The following is a 12,361-nucleotide window of genomic DNA, read 5'->3' on the forward strand; positions in this document are numbered from 1 at the left end:
CTCTTTAGTGAACATTTCAAAACCAAGAAGTGGGAAAAATATAACAACACAGTTAGCACGATTGACTTCAAAGTTGCAAATGTATTATTATGATATTGAATTTGTTCCAGACAAAAATACTTATGTTACTGATGGGTTGTGTCAGTTACCAGTGTAATTGTGCACAGCACAGGCAATGGATGAGAGTGGACATGATGTGGCGTACACATATGAAGACGTGATGTGTCATAGGAATAGGGATGTGGCAAATGTGTTAGAGTTGTTGGAGGTGAAAGGGATAGAAGAAATGGAAAAAGATGTGGTGCTGCTGGGTGTAAAAAAATTCATTGTGTGGCCTTTGCAATGACAATTGTAAGCTGAACATAACCCATTTTGGAAGGAAAAGGAGGAATTATCCTTTTGTAAATGTATAGTCCTAAAAGGAGGTAGATTTGTACCTCCTATTAGGATTCGCAAGAACATCATCAAGTTAGGACATGAAGTAAATTGGAGGATGTCAAGCATGAGGCGGAAAGTTTAGGAACAAAATTAGGTTGCCAGGTTTGGATGGTATGGTGGATAGTTGAGTGAGGGAATGTAATACATGCATGTCAAGTGACAAAGTGATTAAACCAATCATGGTCCCTTTGCAAAATATAGATTCATCTAATGGGCCTTGGTGGAAAGTACCAATTGATATTATGGGGCCATTTGCCACGTTACCATCCAAAGAGGCATATACCATTGTTCTCATCGGGCATTACTCTAAGTGGGCGGCAGTTCATATGGTTGGTAGTGTGACCACGGAGGTGGTTATTGATTTTTTGGAAGATATTTTTTCCAGGAAAGGTGTACCAGAGTTGTTGGTGTCTGATAATGGGGTGGAGCTTAAATCAAGTAAGATGCAGTTGTGTTTGGAAAAATGAAATCATGTAAGGGCGTCGTTGTATTATCCCAAAAGTAATGGCCAGTTTGAGCGGTTCAATGGAATTGTCAAAGAGGCAATACAATTGGCAGTTAAGTCTAGGTTATAATGGATGAAATCTCTTCAAAGTATGTTGTTATCGTACACGATTACACATCATTCAGTAACAGGTAGAATGCCATTTGAGGGGTTAAGAGGAAGGAACCCTTCTTCAAAACTTGTACGTTGGTTGTTGAGGATTAAGAAGGAAGTGAAAGGGAAGTCAGAGGCTGAGCTTCTGATGAAGAGGAATGTGGAACGGAGACAAACTCAGGTCATTAACAGAATCAACATTATTATTATTATTATTTGAAGCTTGTAAAGCACACAGCTACAACCAGCAGGCATTTTCCGGCTCTAAGACAGGCGGCAGGTGCGGGTAATCATAGAGGGCGAAGAGTTGGAAAATAGCCAGGTCTTCAAGTGGCATGGGAAAATAGATTCAGATTCAGCCATCCGCAAGGACATTGGCAGGCTGTTCCAGGCTTTGGCCGCGATCACTGCGAAAGCTCTGCCACCCATTCTGTAGAGGCAAAAACGGGGAGTCACCAAAAGATGGAGATGGTTTGATCTGAGAGAGCGGTTAGACTGAGCATGCTTAGGTCAGGCTCTAAAGTAGGCCGGTCCCTGACCCAGCATTGCTCTAAAAGCTAAAACCAGTGACTTAAACTGAATGTGCATGGTCTCTGAAAGCCAGTGAAGCTTCTTCAGTTGGGGAGAAATCGAGTGGCGATTTGGGATGTTATCGATCAACCTGGCCACCGCGTTCTGAACAATCTGTAAGCGTTTGATCAGGGAGGCAGGAGCCCCAGCGTACAGACTGTTTGCATACTGCAGATGTGAGGTGATCAGGGCATAAACAATGATCCGGCAGGATTCCAGAGGGAGAAAAGGGAGAATTTTGAGAATCATGTGCAATTTACCGAAACACACTGAGGAAACCTGGTTGAATTGAGATTTACAGAATAACTCGCTGTTGAACCGGAATCCAAGATTCCTGCCTGAGTCCACAGTTTCCAGAGAGGGGTTCAACTCCAATGGCTGCCATCAAAGAGGTGGAGGAAAGTTTTATTTTTTTTTTATGTTAAGTTTTATTGCAAGCAAAATCAGATACATAATTCACACTGAAAAGGAATACATAAAAATGAAAAAAGAAGAGACATAAGAAACAGAAGTACATTGCAGTTCAACAGATGCTCAAATCAAAGAGAAACAAATGAAAAATCTTGAAAGGATCTGATCCAGGATAGAGGGGTACCCTGAATCCAGAGAATGTATAGTCTCTCAAGCAAAATATCATGAGAGACCGTATCGAATGCCGTGGTCAGGGCGCAAAGCACCAGCATCGCTGCTTCACCTGCGTCCAAACATTCACAAATGGTTTCAGAAACCCCCAGCAATGCAGTCTCTGTGCTATATGCCGATCTAAACCCGGATTGTGAGTCGTGTAAATGATGGCACATCTCAAGATAGCTCGATAATTGCTCTTGAACTACTTTTTCCAGGACTTTGGCTGGTTTAGGTAGCAGGGAAATGGGGCGATAATTTTTAAAAGAGTTCATTTTTCATTTTTGGCAGAGTTCCTTTTCTTGACAAAATACTCTCACATTACTGAGCGCTTAAGTTTGTGAAAATTCTTAATCGCGGCTCTGTAAATTGATTTAGCCTCTGTTTCATAGGATTCTGTTCGAGTTTCTTGCATTGACTTTTTTCAGCCTGCAGAGCGGGGGTAAACCAGGTGGCAGATTTTTTTTTTCTAGAGGAGACAATAGGTAGCTCTGGGGCAACCGTATCAAGGGCAGAGGCGAACCAATAATTAAAGTTAGATACATCTAGTTCCAAATCCCCCCCAACTGCAGATGGGTGCGAGAAAGGGCGGGAGCCAAAGTGTTACAAGTGATTTTAAACCATTTCCTACTGTGATCCCGGGCCAAAGAGGAATTAGTTGATTGAGACAGAGTAGCCACACTAAACAGGATTCAAAAAATGGTCTGACCATGTAAGAGGTATAGGCGGAGCCGTGGACAGATTAGGGTAAACAGTAAACCAGGAGTATGGCCGGCCCGATGGGTAGGGCCTCTAACCCGCTGGGTTAGATCAAGGCCTTCCAGGGTTTCTAGATGCTGTCCAGCTTTAGTGCACTGAGTATCATCCACAAGCAAGTTAAAATCACTAAGGATTATAATATATGTATGTTTAAGCGACAGATCAGTCGGAATATTATAAAAATCCGTAAAATGTTGAGGCGGGAGGTAGGGAGTCTGTAAATAAGAATTCCAGCCATGGCTATATTCGATACAGCAGAGATGCTGAAATACATCGCTTCTAAGGGGCTGATGTTAGGGATTTTCCCAGCCTGAACGTCGGATCACTGTAATCCCACCACCCTTGTTGTTGTTAGGCCTATTTATTCCCACAAAACGATATTCAGGGGGGATGCCAAGATTGAGGTTGGGTTTAGGAAAGTCCCTAACCCACGTTTCCCAGGCATGAGTTGCAAGGAAAAGCAAAATGTCATCCGAATGGCGGGGACGCGATCTACAATTGAGTAAACAGGCTTCAATGGGGGTGAAGACCACTTTGCCCCTTTGCGGGTCCAAAGAGCATTGAGTGTAGTCTGGGAGGGGCTGCGGGATCTAACTTAAAAGTGAATAGACAAGCGGCACAATTAAATAGAGACAGGGGCCCATAAAACTCATATAAGGTCAAAGCACCACAGCACTTATCTCGCACTTCAAGCAGTTGCGACCTAGACCAAAGGATTTGGGCACCGGAGGGGCACCCAGCAGCATGGCTGGCACTGGCCGCGGAACAGGCGCTGACGGGCTTGCTTTTGGTGCGCCTTAAGTGTGCCAGTGGTGTGCCCGCTGCGCACGTCTGCTGCGCGCGTCCGCTGCACGACAGAAATGCTAGGTTTAAGTAGTAAGCGGGTGCTAGTGCGCTAACCCGCTTGTTCCACCTCCAGAAGCAGCCAGAAGTAGAGAAGCCGGCAGACCTCTATACTCTCCACTACAAACGGGCCCGCCCGCCAAGGACCGGAGTAAGAGGAAAAGAGGCAAAGAGCGGCTGAGGTAGGGGCCCTACATACAAGATAACCAAAAGTGCAAAGTGCCAGCAATTGATTTAAAAGCAGTTAAAACACAAATATTAGTTTCAATTTCAAAATTAAAATGCAAATAGTGCGAGTGCCTTACATCTACTCGTGTCGGGTAATAAGAAGATGTCGAATATTTTGGTACGTCAGTATGTGCGAGTGAGGAAACCAGGCCTAGTGGAAAAGGGGGCACCTCATTGGTCTGATCCATTGAGGATCGTAAAGGTGTTGGAAGGTGCAGTGAAACTTGAAGATGGGAGGGTGCGGAATTTATGCCATGTGAGTGATTGCAAGGAGGTTAGAGGACATAATGGTCAGGAGTGTGGTATGCATGACACTGTAAGTGGATGCTTTATGGGCGATGAGGTGTGTTCAAAGGTTGAAGCAAACACTAGGGTGAGTGAGATGTGTGGGAGTTGTGAGGGGGCAAATGGTGGAGGTCAGAGTGATCCAGTTGGAAGAGTACTTTGAAATGCGAGAGAGAGTAAATTGCCTGGTCATATTAAAGAGTTTGTGATGGAATAATATTATATTTTAGTTATTTACAGTGTGCATATTTATTTCAGGGAAGTTGGTGTTCTAAGAGGGAAATGAGCATGTGTCATTTATCTATTGTTGTTTTGTTGTGTTTGTTATTTGTATAGAGGGGAAGGTGTGTAGGACATTGGAATGTTGTGAGTGGAAGGTTGGTGAGGGACATGATCGGGTATTAAAATAGGAACATTGGGGGCTGTTGGCCAGGAGTAGCTGTTGTGCTGGGTCTTGCTGGCATGGCTCTCTATGTCTGAGGAACCAGGAACTGATGAATAAACACTTTGAAGTTAATATCACCTATCCGAGGTGGAGTCGTTCTTAACCAGCAAACACTGCAGAGCACGTACCTTGTCCTTGGTGCCAGGAGATGCAGGGACAGAATGAAAGGTATGGGTGTATCAATCACAGGGTTTTTACAGTGTTCACTTGCACGCATCAATACTTAAGACCTGAATGATGGATTCAGCAATATGGTGGTATAATAACAAATATGCCTATGCTTGGGCCTCAGGGTATAATCCCCTAGTTGCACTTACTATGCTATACCATCAAATTTGCTTTTTAGGGTAGTGCGTGGCCATGAATGATCAGACCAATGAGACCATCTTCTGGGCAGCTGTAGTGCCCCCTGCCCTCTGTGCCTGAGAAGTGCAGTCTGTCTCTGGCTATTGCCCTTCCATTTCTGGTGCTTTGCAGCAGTTTTAAGATCTTCTTAGAGTTTCTTGTTGCTCAAATGGGTGTAACTTCTGATATTTATATGTTTCCCTCGTCTTCATTGCTTGATTTTGCTTTTGAGTAAGTGTCACTCATAGCCGTTGAAATGTCACTCATAATTACACTGAATTTATTAATATTTTACTCATAGCGATCTGAAACCAGTAGCAGGTAGGCTTCATTTGGGCGCGGGTGAAGGCCGGTGATTTCTGGATTTAATGTGCTGTTGCGGCAACTTAAAATAAAGCTGCTGCCTGGAGGTGTCTGACTCTGGTCAATCAGCCCGTGCGAGGTCACAGTGGGTCTGGTGCGTTGCCGGGAATGAACAACAGGCATGGTGCTGCCTCCAGGATCCATGTCTGGAATATTAAATGACAGAGACACCTGCCCTATGATTGATTGATGCTCCACAGGGCACCGGAGTTCTTTCATTAAGAGGCACTGCAGTGTGTAAACATTGCAACAAGTGAGGAAGCATGCTCTACTAGCACAGCGCATGCCAGGGCGATCGCTCAGGGCTGCGCAGCTGAGTTCCTCGAGCACGGCTTCTGCAGTGTTCCCCGAGCGCTATAATTGCATGACGAATGCATTTTAGTCTATTGATGCGGACACCAGCAGTAACATGTGTTAGTCTCACTCCTGATGCGTGATACTGGGCAGGGCTAGATGCATTTCCCCATTGACTTGCATTGAAGAAGCTGCTGTGTCAGGCGGGAGACAGCTTTTTTGGCTGCAAAAGTCGGGACTGTCCTGTGTGAATCGGGCCTGTTGGCACGTATGCACACGAGTATATTGTGGAAGTACCCTAACCCCACGGAGCCTTTGGTCATTATTCATACATGCCAATAGACCCTATTCAGGTGGGAGACAACAGATTTTTCAAGCCAAAAATGGGGGATTTTCATTCTCCGGATTTTCTATTTTAAATCTCCCCCTCCCTGTCCTGAAATGTTGCCTGTGTGATTATTGCTGGATTTTGAGACTCTTCACCGCCTGGATCCAGAGCACAAGTCACCATGGGGCTGCTGCAGGAGAATTGTTGTTACTAGAGGGGGCGTGGCCAGCAACAGACATTTGCATACCCAGAAGCCTCTGTGGCAAACTCCCGATTCATCACTACAGGTGGCACAGTTATCTGTTTGATCTTATAAGGAGCGCCTGTAGCTGTGCACGCAGAAGCATTCATGAGAGTGAATGGTACGTCACCGGTAATAAGTCACGCTACTAGTGGTAGGTTACACTTTTATTGTGATTGCTCGACGAGAAGCAACTTCATATTCTGTGGTATACGTGCGTTCTGTAGATCACGCGCACTTCGAGGGGCCGTGAGAGGCGGAAGTTTCGATAATTTTTGAAGGGTTTCTGTTAAAGAAAGTCCGTGATTGGGTAAAATGTGAGCGTTGTGGAGGCGGTCAGGCCTCCTCGGCCGCTGAGGAGAGAAGCACCCGCTGCTCTTCTCAGGGAGGCGCCGTCACATGACGCAGAAACAGGCGCCGTGCGTCAACGCGCGCATGCGCGAAGAAGCGGGAGGTGTTGCACCCTCCTGTCGCTAGAGGTCGGAATGCTCCGGAGGAACCTTCAGCGCGTCACTCCTAATCTGCATACCCACAATCCTGTGCGCGCCTCATAATGCTGCTTTACTTTCATACTAAATGCAGGGCTCTTTGTGGCATTGAAAACGATGAAGAGCGATTTAAATCCCGGTAACTAATGTTTGTAAAATAAACGGGTAACATAGGACACTGAAGCTTTGTTTCCTTCAATAACAGAAATAAGGAAGTGCGAGCTCTTGGAAGTGCGCACACGTGGTAGAGTTTAGGGGAAGGCAGAGTATAAATGCATTTGAAGTGGGGCCAAGCTGCTAGCCAGTACAAGAAACCTTTTTCTTTTTTCTTGTTTTGCAGTTTTCTTTTTTATTTTATATGGGGCTTTACATGAGTACCAGCTATGCTAAACAAGGATACATTCATTCTTCGATAGACACAGGGATATTAAGTGATTTGCCCAGGTAAGGAATGGAATATTGATGTGCCAACCCTTCTCATGGCACAACTCTAGCCAATCAGAGCAGCCAGTATTCAAATATGCCTCATAACCAATAGAGCACATTCCCCGGCTTACAAATAAACATAAAGAGGACTTATACGAGACCACTTACAGATGGGCCACAAGCTGAGTCACCTTTTACCTTCCAACTACTACTTGCTACATCACCCAGCGCTCATCTACACTCGACGCGTGCTTTACCGAACACACAAACATCTCAATCATTTTCAGGGTGTCAAAGTCTCTTGAGACCAAGCTTAACGACCCCTCCCCATCCGACCCCCCCCCCACCCCAAAAAAGTAACGTAATGGGGAGCCACAGACAACGGCCAATAAGTCTAGGGAGCCGCTGGTCTAAAAAGTTTGGGAACCACTGCGCTAGTAGGAAGGCACGAAACGTAGTTAGGCACACTACTTTTCTAAGGGATATTACGGGTTATTATACTATTGTACTTTCAAATTAAGAAAAATCGCGCCTAAGTAGAGACCTTCCTGCTCTGTGTTCCTTGGCGTTGATCGAACGGTCTCAATGCCTCGCACCTGCCTCAGGACTCTGCACCACTAGGGAATACCAAGGTCTCAGGAACAGGAAAGAGCTGCCAGGGACCAACCTTGGTCAGTGAGACAGGAAGTATGCACTGAGTGAGACAGGAAGTATGCACTAAGTGGGACAGGAAGTATGCACTGAGTGTGACAGGAAGTATGCACTGAGTGAGATGGGAAGTATGCGCTGAGTGAGACAGGAAGTATGCACTGAGTGAGATGGGAAGTATGCACTGAGTGAGACGGGAAGCATGCACTGAGTGGAAGGGAAGCATGCGCTGAGTGAGACAGGAAGTATGCACTGAGTGAGACGGGAAGTATGCACTGAGTGAGACAGGAAGTATGGACGGGAAGTATGCACTGAGTGAGACAGGAAGTGTGCACTGAGTGAGACAGGAAGTATGCACTGAGGGAGACAGGAAGTATGCACTGAGTGAGACGGGAAGCATGCACTGAGTGGAAGGGAAGCATGCGCTGAGTGAGACAGGAAGTATGCACTGAGTGAGACGGGAAGCATGCATTTAGTGAGACGGGAAATATGCACTGAGTGAGAAGGGAAGTATGCACTGAGTGAGACGGGAAGTATGCACTGAGTGAGACGGAAAGTATGCACTGAGTGGGAGGGAAGTATGCACTGAGTGAGACGGGAAGTATGCACTGAGTGAGACGGGAAGCATGCACTGAGTGGAAGGGAAGCATGCGCTGAGTGAGACAGGAAGTATGCACTGAGTGAGACGGGAAGCATGCATTTAGTGAGATGGGAAATATGCACTGAGTGAGAAGGGAAGTATGCACTGAGTGAGACGGGAAGTATGCACTGAGTGAGACGGGAAGTATGCACTGAGTGGGACAGGAAGTATGCACTGAGTGAGACAGGAAGTATGCACTGAGTGAGACAGGAAGTATGCACTGAGTGAGACAGGAAGCATGCATTAAGTGAGATGGGAAATATGCACTGAGTGAGAAGGGAAGTATGCACTGAGTGAGACAGGAAGCATGCATTTAGTGAGACAGGAAATATGCACTGAGTGAGAAGGGAAGTATGCACTGAGTGAGACGGGAAGTATGCACTGAGTGAGACGGGAAGTATGCACTGAGTGGGAGGGAAGTATGCACTGAGTGAGACGGGAAGTATGCACTGAGTGTGATGGGAAGTATGTACTGAGTGAGACATGAAGAATGCACTGAGTGAGACGGGAAGTATGCAATGAGTGACACAGGAAGTATGCACTGAGTGAGACAGGAAGTGTGCACTGAGTGTGACAGGAAGTATGCACTGAGTGTGACAGGAAGCATGCACTGAGCGAGACGGGAAGTATGCACTGAGTGAGACAGGAAGTATGTACTGAGTGAGACAGGAAGTATGCAATGAGTGACACAGTAAGTATGGACTGAGTGTGACAGGAAGTATGCACTGAGTGAGACAGGAAGTATACACTGAGTGTGATGGGAAGTATGTACTGAGTGAGACATGAAGAATGCACTGAGTGAGATGGGAAGTATGCAATGAGTGACACAGGAAGTATGCAATGAGTGACACAGGAAGTATGCACTGAGTGAGATGGGAAGTATGCAATGAGTGACACAGGAAGTATGCACTGAGTGAGACAGGAAGTATGCACTGAGTGAGACAGGAAGTATGCACTGAGTGAGACAGGAAGTATGTACTGAGTGAGACAGGAAGTATGCAATGAGTGACACAGTAAGTATGGACTGAGTGTGACAGGAAGTATGCACTGAGTGAGACAGGAAGTATACACTGAGTGTGATGGGAAGTATGTACTGAGTGAGACATGAAGAATGCACTGAGTGGAAGGGAAGTATGTGCTGAGTGAGACAGGAAGTATGGCCAAGCATGCTGCGGGCGGGCCACCCCCTGCAGAATGTAATGAGTTGACCCAGAATATACCAGATTTAACAGCTATTCAGTGGGGGGCCTCCATGACAGTAGAGGGTCCTGCAGGAATGTGGGACCCCATGAGCCACAGGGGCTTGTGTTAGGGCAGCAGCGGTTTAACCTCTTCTCCCATCACTCTCACACAGTAACCCAAGAGATGCAGAAGAGAAACAGAGCTAAGTTGCGAGTATCCCACTAAAACGAATAAACCTCCCCATCCCACTGAAGAGTAAAATCAATAAGCACCGACTATCCAGTCCTCAAGGACGTTACAAGAAGCAGCCTAGGCATCACCTCATAACACGCAACACAGCGGCACACACTTAAAAGCCTTCACTGAGCCAAGGCTCAAAAGTAATACCCAGTGAAGCTGCTCCCCCATTCCACTTCAAAGGGGAACAAGCAGCATGAATTCTCTAAAGTGGACGGAAGTGTGAAGGCAGCGGGAAGCTTCGCCCCGAGGAACTTTTTAGGGCAATAAAGTCAAACTGAGTCAAATCTGTTTTATCATGTTTTCCGTTCTGATAAAAACACCAAATAGAAAAAATGATGGGGCATTAGTCAACGCTATTCAATATAATATTGCATTTTCGGAGAAACTTTCTGGTGGTCTTATGTTTGACAATTTTCAAATTGGCCTCCTCAAAGAAAAAGCAACACATTTCGGAAATTATCTAAAAACGCCCCTTGTCTTTCTTTCTGCACCATAATGCTTGCTCAAACGGAAACTTTAAACGTTTCTGAAAGATTTTACATCTTTTTTTCTTTTATAATTCTTTTTTTCTTAATTGGCTGCCACATGCATCAACATTAGGATTTGCGATTCCTAAATAGCGATTTTTAAGGAATCGCAATTTTGGAATTGCAAATCCTTATGCATGTCGAAATTGCAAAATAAATTGTGATTCCTTACCCCGTTTACCGCGGCGGCGATTCAGCCAAGGTGCGGCGGGTTTAATGAGTGGGCGGGGCCAAACCAGCCAAGGGATGTGCGCAGCACTACAAAAGTAGTGCGCGCAACGACCATTGGCGACTGAAGCACACAAGGGGTTAATATTACCTAATAGCACTTTGAAAAATGCATTTTGGGGCATTTTTCAATGCATGCGCAAATTACCATCAACTTGAAGCTGATGGTAATCAGCATTTTCTAAATGCACAGTTCGCATCTAGGAAAGGCAACTTGCAGCGCATTAGGGAATGACAAATTGCAATTTCCTAAATATAGGTAATCGCAAAAAAATTGCAATTACCCAATTTGCAAATGCCAAGGCTTTTAATGCTTCAGAAAAGTCCTTTTTGCCCTCGCAAACGGGCTGATTCAATGCTTGATGCATGTGGCCCTTGGTCTTCTAAAGCTATAAAACTGAGGCTTGGCCTGTGTGATTTCCGACAATCAATCAATCAATCAAAACATTTGTAGAGCGCACTACTTACCCGTGAGCGTCTCATGGCGTTGGGGGGGGCGCTACTACTGCTTGATTAGCCAGGTCTTGAGGAGTCTTCTGAAGGTTAGCAGGTCCTGGGTCTGCCGTAGGAGGATGGGGAGGGTGTTCCAGGTCTTGGCGGTGAGGTGGTGGGAGACGAGGGCGAGGTCAGCGGAGCGGAGCTGGCGGTTGGGGGTGTAGAAGTTAAGTCGCCTGTTGAGGCATGCTGTTCCGGTGTTGTAGAGTGCCTTGTGTCCGTGGGTGAGGAGCTTAAAGGTGATCCTCTTGTTGGGTAGCCAGTGCAGGTCTCTCAGGTGTGGGATGATGTGGCTGCGGTGAGGGATGTCGAGGATCAGACATGCAGAGGCGTTTTGAATGCGCTGAAGTTTCAGGAGTTTGGCCGACGCTCCTGCGTAGAGGGTATTTTCGTAGTCCAGCCTGCTGCTGACGAGGGCCTGGGTGACTGTTCTTCTTGTTTCGGTGGGGATCCACCTGTAGATATTGCGGAGCATGCAGAGTCGAGGATGAACTCAAGTTACGTACATGGTCGGTGGGTGTTGGAGCAGTTCCCAGTGCGGTTGGCCACCAGGAGTCATCCCAGGCTGAGGGGGTGGAACCGAGTATGAGGACTTCCATCTTGTCTGAGTTTAGCTTCGGTCGGCTGTTCTTCATCTACTCAGCGATGACTTTCATCCCTTCGTGGAGGCTGGTTTTGGCAGTGAGAGGGTCCTCGGTGAGGGAGAGGATCAGCTGAGTGTCAGCTGAGTGTCATAAGCATAGGAGATGATGTTGAGGTTGTGCGACGTGGGCGAGCGGTGCCATGTAGATGTTGATCAATGTAGAGGTGATGGATGAGCCTTGGGGTATGCCGCAGATGATCTTGGTGGCTTCGGAGACGATAGGGGGAGGCGGACGCTCTGAGTTCTTCCGGAAAATAAGGTGGTCCAGTCCAGAGACTTGTCTTGGATCCCAGCGTCTTAGAGGCGTGCGCGTAGGGTACGGTGGTAGATGGCGTCAAAGGCAGCTGACTGGTCCAGGAGGATGAGGGCTGTGGTTTCTCCATTGTCCAGCAGGGCCCTGATGTCATCAGTGGCGGCGATGAGGGCTGTTTCTGTGCTGTGGTTGCTGCGGAACCCGGACTGAGAAGGGTCCAGGATACTGTT

This window comes from Lissotriton helveticus, chromosome 1_2, assembly GCF_964261635.1.
Source record: "Lissotriton helveticus chromosome 1_2, aLisHel1.1, whole genome shotgun sequence".
Taxonomy (NCBI): domain Eukaryota; kingdom Metazoa; phylum Chordata; class Amphibia; order Caudata; family Salamandridae; genus Lissotriton; species Lissotriton helveticus.